This window comes from Littorina saxatilis, linkage group LG2, assembly GCF_037325665.1.
Source record: "Littorina saxatilis isolate snail1 linkage group LG2, US_GU_Lsax_2.0, whole genome shotgun sequence".
In the NCBI taxonomy this organism is placed as follows: Eukaryota; Metazoa; Mollusca; class Gastropoda; order Littorinimorpha; family Littorinidae; genus Littorina; species Littorina saxatilis.
Window position 1 is genome coordinate 13,976,461 of NC_090246.1, and position 6,337 is coordinate 13,982,797.

General features: G+C 41.8%; 1 long non-coding RNA gene across 1 annotated transcript; it reads right to left on the reverse strand.

Annotated features, from left to right (window-relative positions):
* Positions 1–1,936: 1,936 nt before the first annotated feature.
* Positions 1,937–4,009, reverse strand: LOC138955753 (uncharacterized). The gene is made up of 3 exons (XR_011452356.1): positions 3,852–4,009; positions 3,196–3,247; positions 1,937–2,858 (listed from the first exon to the last, which is right to left on the reverse strand). It is a non-coding gene; the product is annotated as an uncharacterized lncRNA (long non-coding RNA).
* Between the last annotated feature and the right edge of the window lie 2,328 nt (positions 4,010–6,337).

Here is a 6,337-nt window from a genome sequence, read left to right on the forward strand (position 1 = left end):
CGCAGCCATTTCGGCGCATATCCTACTTTTCACGGCCTATTATTCCAAGTCACACGGGTATTTTGGTGGACATTTTTATCTATGCCTATACAATTTTGCCAGGAAAGACCCTTTTGTCAATCGTGGGATCTTTAACGTGCACACCCCAAGGTAGTGTACACGAAGGGACCTCGGTTTTTCGTCTCATCCGAAAGACTAGCACTTGAACCCACCACCTAGGTTAGGAAAGGGGGGAGAAAATTGCTAACGCCCTGACCCAGGGTCGAACTCGCAAGCTCTCGCTTCCGAACGCAAGTGCGTTACCACTCGGCCACCCAGCATTACTAACCACCATAGCATCGAGTGAAATTGCCTTGTTCAATTTTTGTCAAATGTATTTTGTAGGTAATTTCCTTACTGTCTGGTGTTGATTATGAGTCTATCCTTCTTTCTTGGACAAGAAAAATTGACGCTAATTAAATGCGTACACATGGTTTATTGTGAGAGATTCTTGTGTGAGAGCATTTCTGTTGTAATCATTCATCACGTTAGGTGAGTGATTATAATGAATTGGCTCATCCAGGTCACAACAATGCATGGTGTACTCGGAAATAATCAATTCATATGTACTTAATTGTTATATTTGAATTTGATTCCTGTCATCTTGGACGGGGCAAATGCCACAACTGTTATGTGATCATATTTGCATCAGAAGTGTTTGCCAGTGGTGTATTTTGAACGTGCGCTTCAAAGATCCATCGATTTCGTAAATTGATTAATAATGTTTAATTTACGCTCCCCGCCTAAAAAAAAATGTAAAAACAATTTTTTTTTTAAAGAGAGGGAGAGAGGCAAAAAAGAAAGGTTGAAGCAACCTCCATGCAACTGAGGTCACACACACACAAATGAAGAAATAATAATGTTTGATTTAATTATTGATTAATGTTTTGAGTTGTTGATTAAAGGAACACTCCTTCCCGTAAAAACAATTGGACTCAACATGTCAGATACCGGCACGGTTGGCCTAGTGGTAAGGCGTCCGCCCCTTGATCGGGAGGTCGTGGGTTCGAACCCCGGCCGGGTCATACCTAAGACTTTAAAATTGGCAATCTAGTGGCTGCTCCGCCTGGCGTCTGGCATTATGGGGTTAGCGCTAGGACTTGTTGGTCCGGTGTCAGAATAATGTGACTGGGTGAGACACGAAGCCTGTGCTGCGACTTCTGTCTTGTGTGTGGCGCACGTTATATGTCAAAGCAGCACCGCCCTGATATGGACCTTCGTGGTCGGCTTGGCGTTAAGCAAGCAAACAAACAAACAAACAAACATGTCAGATCTCGCCACCCTTTCACGTGGGATCACAACAGTCCTCCGCTTCCCGAAGACGCATAATATCAAAGATCAATTACAGACTTGGTGATTTCTATACAGAATGTTTTTGTTATTTTTAACCAACACTAGTGTCGATCAGGGAAATTTAGTAATCACCAATTTCTCATTCCACGCACAAGCGGATCGATTGTTATATCGTAAAAGCCTGGTCTGAGACGGTGAGCCAGATTGTTTTGACGCAAAGAACTCTGTCTTTACACGTTTAATTAAGTTAACATTTTTGTCTTTTAAGTTTTTATTTTGGAAAGATAGCAGTCGATATGTTTCGGATTTAATTAGGTGTGTGTGTGTGTGTGTGTGTGTGTGTGTGTGTGTGTGTGTGTGGGTGTGTGTGTGTGTGTGTGTGTGTGTGTTTGTGCGTGAGCGCGTGTGAGAGATAGAGAGAGAGGGAGACATAGAGAGAGACAGACAGAGAGAGAGACTCCTTTGTTCACGCATTCATACATATACGCGTCCTGAGACTCCCTAAAACACACGCACACACACACACACAGACACACACACACACACACACACACACACACACACACACACACACACACACACACATAAATAAAGAGCCAAAGTAAAGCTTTCAGAATGTAATAAATCGCAGCACACAAGCCGGCTTTGTATAATACATTTTGAATCTCTTCCCGCAAGATGTTACAACAGGCAAGAGGATTTGAGTTATAATCATGATGGCAAGATGTTCTTTCTTTACATCTATTGGTTTAAACAGGATTGATTTAGTTACATAAATGCAAAGCCATGGATATGTATGTAAAAATAAAGAAGCACAACAAGATAAACTTATGTTTCCTTAGAAACAAAGGAGTAATATGTGGCGGACGATAGTGTAAAAGCATGATATTTAAATCAATCAAAACAACAAAAACAACAACAGGAGAGAGAGAGAGAGAGAGCGTGCATCCATTACAGATCAATTCAATGCTCCAACAACAAAATCACTAAAATATATATGGTATTGACAAAAACCATCGTTTGCTGTCTAATATACATTTCTGAATCTGATATAATAACGCTGTTTTCATTCAAGGACTTATCGCTATTGCAGCACATAGCACACAAAAACAGTAATCTTATTATTATCTGGCAAAATAACAAAAGTGGTGGCTCTAACATTTGTATATATCATTTACATCTTTTTTTTCTCCGCTCCGTTAAGTTAAATGCATTTGCGAGAATAAGTTTCAACTCACAGAATCAGACACACAAAAAAACAAGTTAGCAATCACCATTTAAAGTAGTGGGCTTTTTCGATTGCTAAACTGATAAATCTGCCCAAAAGTGCCAAAACATTTTATGCCAGCATTACAAAAAATTTAGCTAGAGCGAAAACGGGTTTCTCCGATCGCTGAGTTGGCTGCATTCCAGTTGCTGCAGGCTAGTTGTGCTCGCCGGATGGAACATACAGCAGCACTGGTATGCAGGCTATGTTATGTCCATGTTGCTGGTTCGCGGTTTGTTCTCGCTTCTCAGTACTGGTCCTGTTTGATGTAGATTATACAATGTGTGGCTTACAACAGCACTAGCAACGACTATGACAACAACAACGACAGTAGCCCCAACAACGCCACCACCACTACAACAAACAGCATTTCAGTCGGAACAACAGCACCAGCAGCAGCAACACCACCACCATGGCCACCAATAACAACAGCAGCGACACCAGGCAGACAGACAGACAGACACATAGATAGATAGATAGATAGATAGATAGATAGGCAGACAGACAGACACAGAGGTATAGTCGAGGGGCCATGAGAGAGCAAACCGTAAGTTTCTCAGTGAATCTTTAAGAATAAAGAACGGCCACTGACTTACCATAGAACTTTTTTGCCGCCGAGGTCTATGCGTTGCTTTCAGCGGAAATGAACTGCAGAAAAAACAAATGAGAGAATCTGCTTTAGGGTAAACAATCACACAAATAATAGGATGTTTGCTTCAAGAACAGCGCTTGATAATTGACATGCTTTTTAACAGCAGCAGCAACAACAACAAAAACAAAAACAAATACATCATCAACAACAACAACAACAACAACAACAACAACAACAACAACAACAACAACAACAGCAGCAGCAGCAGCAGCAGCAGCAGCAGCAGCAGCAGAAACGAATTAAAACAATTACTGACGAAATCTTAAAAGGATATAATCAAATTCAATCTCCAAAAAAACTTATTTACAAAACGGATTCCATGACAACAACAACAACAACAACAACACCAACAGCAACATCAACAACTACAAAAGCAACAACAAGGCACACGCACTGACTACATGCTCTTTCAGGGGGTCCTGATTTGGCCTATCAACAACAACAACAACAACAACAACAACAACAACAACAACAAGGCACACGCACTGACTACATGCTCTTTCAGGGGGTCCTGATTTGGCCTATAATTATGGTCCGATGGACCCAAAAAGCAACAACTAACCAACCAACCAACCAGCATGCTCTTTCAGTCGTACTCACTTGTTTTTTCTTGAAAGTTTGAGCGACACACGTGGGTGCTCAGAATCTTGTGTTAAAGACCATACCATTTTGTTGGCTATACAAGCTACGACGGCTGGCAACCTTTTATATAGGCAACGCTCCTCTCTGGTTCAGTGGTTGGTTGTACACGGCACTCTTAAATTGTGTACAATTGGCCGAGTAGCCCACAGGAGCTTGTATCCAATCGCCGGTCGATCATTATTTACAGTCCACTACTACGACATACTACTACTATATACTACTATTAGTAGTATGTCGTAGTAGTGGACTGTAAATAATGATCGACCGGCGATTGGATACAAGCTCCTGTGGAGTATCCTTGGCATTCGATGTCATTAATCCCACATCTTTTGGTCAAATGTTTGTGTCCCACAAACTCTAAATGTTTAATGTGCCAAACAAAAATAAGGCCAAAAATGTGTGTCTCCACCTTTTGGGCCAAAAACAGTATTTGTGGAGGGTAAAATAAGAGGCACAAAATATGCTCCATGAATAAAAAGGAGATATATTTTTTGGGTTAATAAACAGCGTTTTTGCCCAATAGAATGTTTTGAGCTGTATTTTGTGCTCTATATTTTGGACGTTGAGCGCGGTTTGTCGTACCCAAAGCTTGCGCATTGAGCTGACCTAGCACATTTTATTGTCCTTGGGGAATTCCCTGAGGGACATTTGCGCTACTATCCCTGGGGATAATTGAGTTATCCATGTTTGTTCCCGCCTTTGCATGTATTCGTGTTTTCCTAGGCCTGAGATTTTTTGCTGTGCCCTTGGGATCTTTATCGTGCACATGCGTGCACACGGGGATGTTCGGACACAGACGAGACTAACACACAGACGAGACTTTGAACAAATTTGACTATAGGAAACATATCCCTTGTCGTACATAGGTTTCAAACCTTACTAACATTGCTTGCTAACTTCAGCTTTCTAACTTCAGCGTGCGATGTTCCAAGTATTGAATACAGTGTGTGTGTGTGTGTGTGTGTGTGTGTGTGTGTGTGTGTGTGTGTGTGTATGTGTGTGTGTCTGTGTGTGTGTGTATGTTCGCGCGCGCGCGTGTGCGTGTGTGTGTGTGTGAGTGTGAGTGTGTGTGTGTGAGTGTGAGTGTGTGTGTGTGTGTGTGTGTGTGTGTGTGTGTGTGTGTGTGTGTGTGTGTGTGTGTGTGTGTGTGTGTGTGTGTGTGTTCCAGGATGTGCGTGCCTGCGTTTGTGTGTGTGTATGTACGTGTGCGTGTGTGTCAGTGTGTGTGTGTTCGAGTGTGTGTGTGTGTTCCAGGATGTGATTGAAGAAAACAAAGACGACGAGATGATGATGATGATGAAAATGATGATGATGGTGGTGATGATGATAATGATGATGGTCGGAGGATGAGGGAAAAAGAGAACGAGTACTTGAAGAAAAACAGCAACAACAACAACAATAACAACTAGCGTGAATATGAACGTTTATTTTAAGGTACTCCTGGTGTGTGGTCACATAACAACAACCCCTATCCTTAGCTGTTTAGCACTTGGGGCGATTTGAGACAGTTTTCTTGTTAGATATTATCCCTTTGATTAGTTTTCTTATCAAAGTTGTCTTTAAAATCGAATTTTCACTTACACATTTAAAAATGATTGCATTGTATGCCTCATCTTCTCCTGAATTAAAAAAATATATAGATACGTTATTTTTAATCAAAACTGTGCTCAGAATTAAAGACAATACGTCAAGTAAGTACTACGTTCGCATGCTTGAACCGTCTCACTCTTCGGGTATGGTTAGTCGAGACTATAATTATAAGTGTAGTCTCGGCGATGACTGGGTTTTGGTTCTGATCGTTTGATGCCAACAGATTGACTAAATGTTTGTCTATCGACTTGTTTTTCTCTCTGTTTTTTTCTCTCTCTCTCTTGATTTCTATCTTTCTGACTCTCTGACTCTCTTTGTCTCGTGTTATTTTCCGCCTCAGTCTTTGTCTGTCTGTCTGTCTCTCGTTCGCTCTCACTTTCTCCCCCTCTCTGTGTGTCTCAGTGTCTGTCGGTCTGAGTTTCTGTCTGTCTGTCTGTCTGTTTGCCTGTCTCCCTCTCTCCCCGGCCCTCTCTCTCTTCATCCTCTCTCTTTCTCCCCCCCCCCCCCTCTCTCTCTCTCTCTCTCTCTCTCTCTCTCTCTCTCTCTCTCTCTCTCTCTCTCTCTCTCTCTCCCTCCTATCTCTCACTTGCTCGCTTTCTCTGTTTATCACTCGTCGATCGTCTCTCTATTTTTGTTTTGTTTTGGTCTCCCTTTCTTTTTGTGCATTGATTCAGCGTCCTGTGCTTGATTCGCTATTTGTGTCACCAACAGAAGCGCTTTAATGCAGTTTCATGCATCGGATGTTTGACATTTGCGTTATGCGCTGGCCGTATATATGTTTATAACGTTGGAAAAACCATCGAAAGCAAAAGCGGATTTCTCCGTTTTGGTTTTGCTTTCGGTTTCTTTCTGTT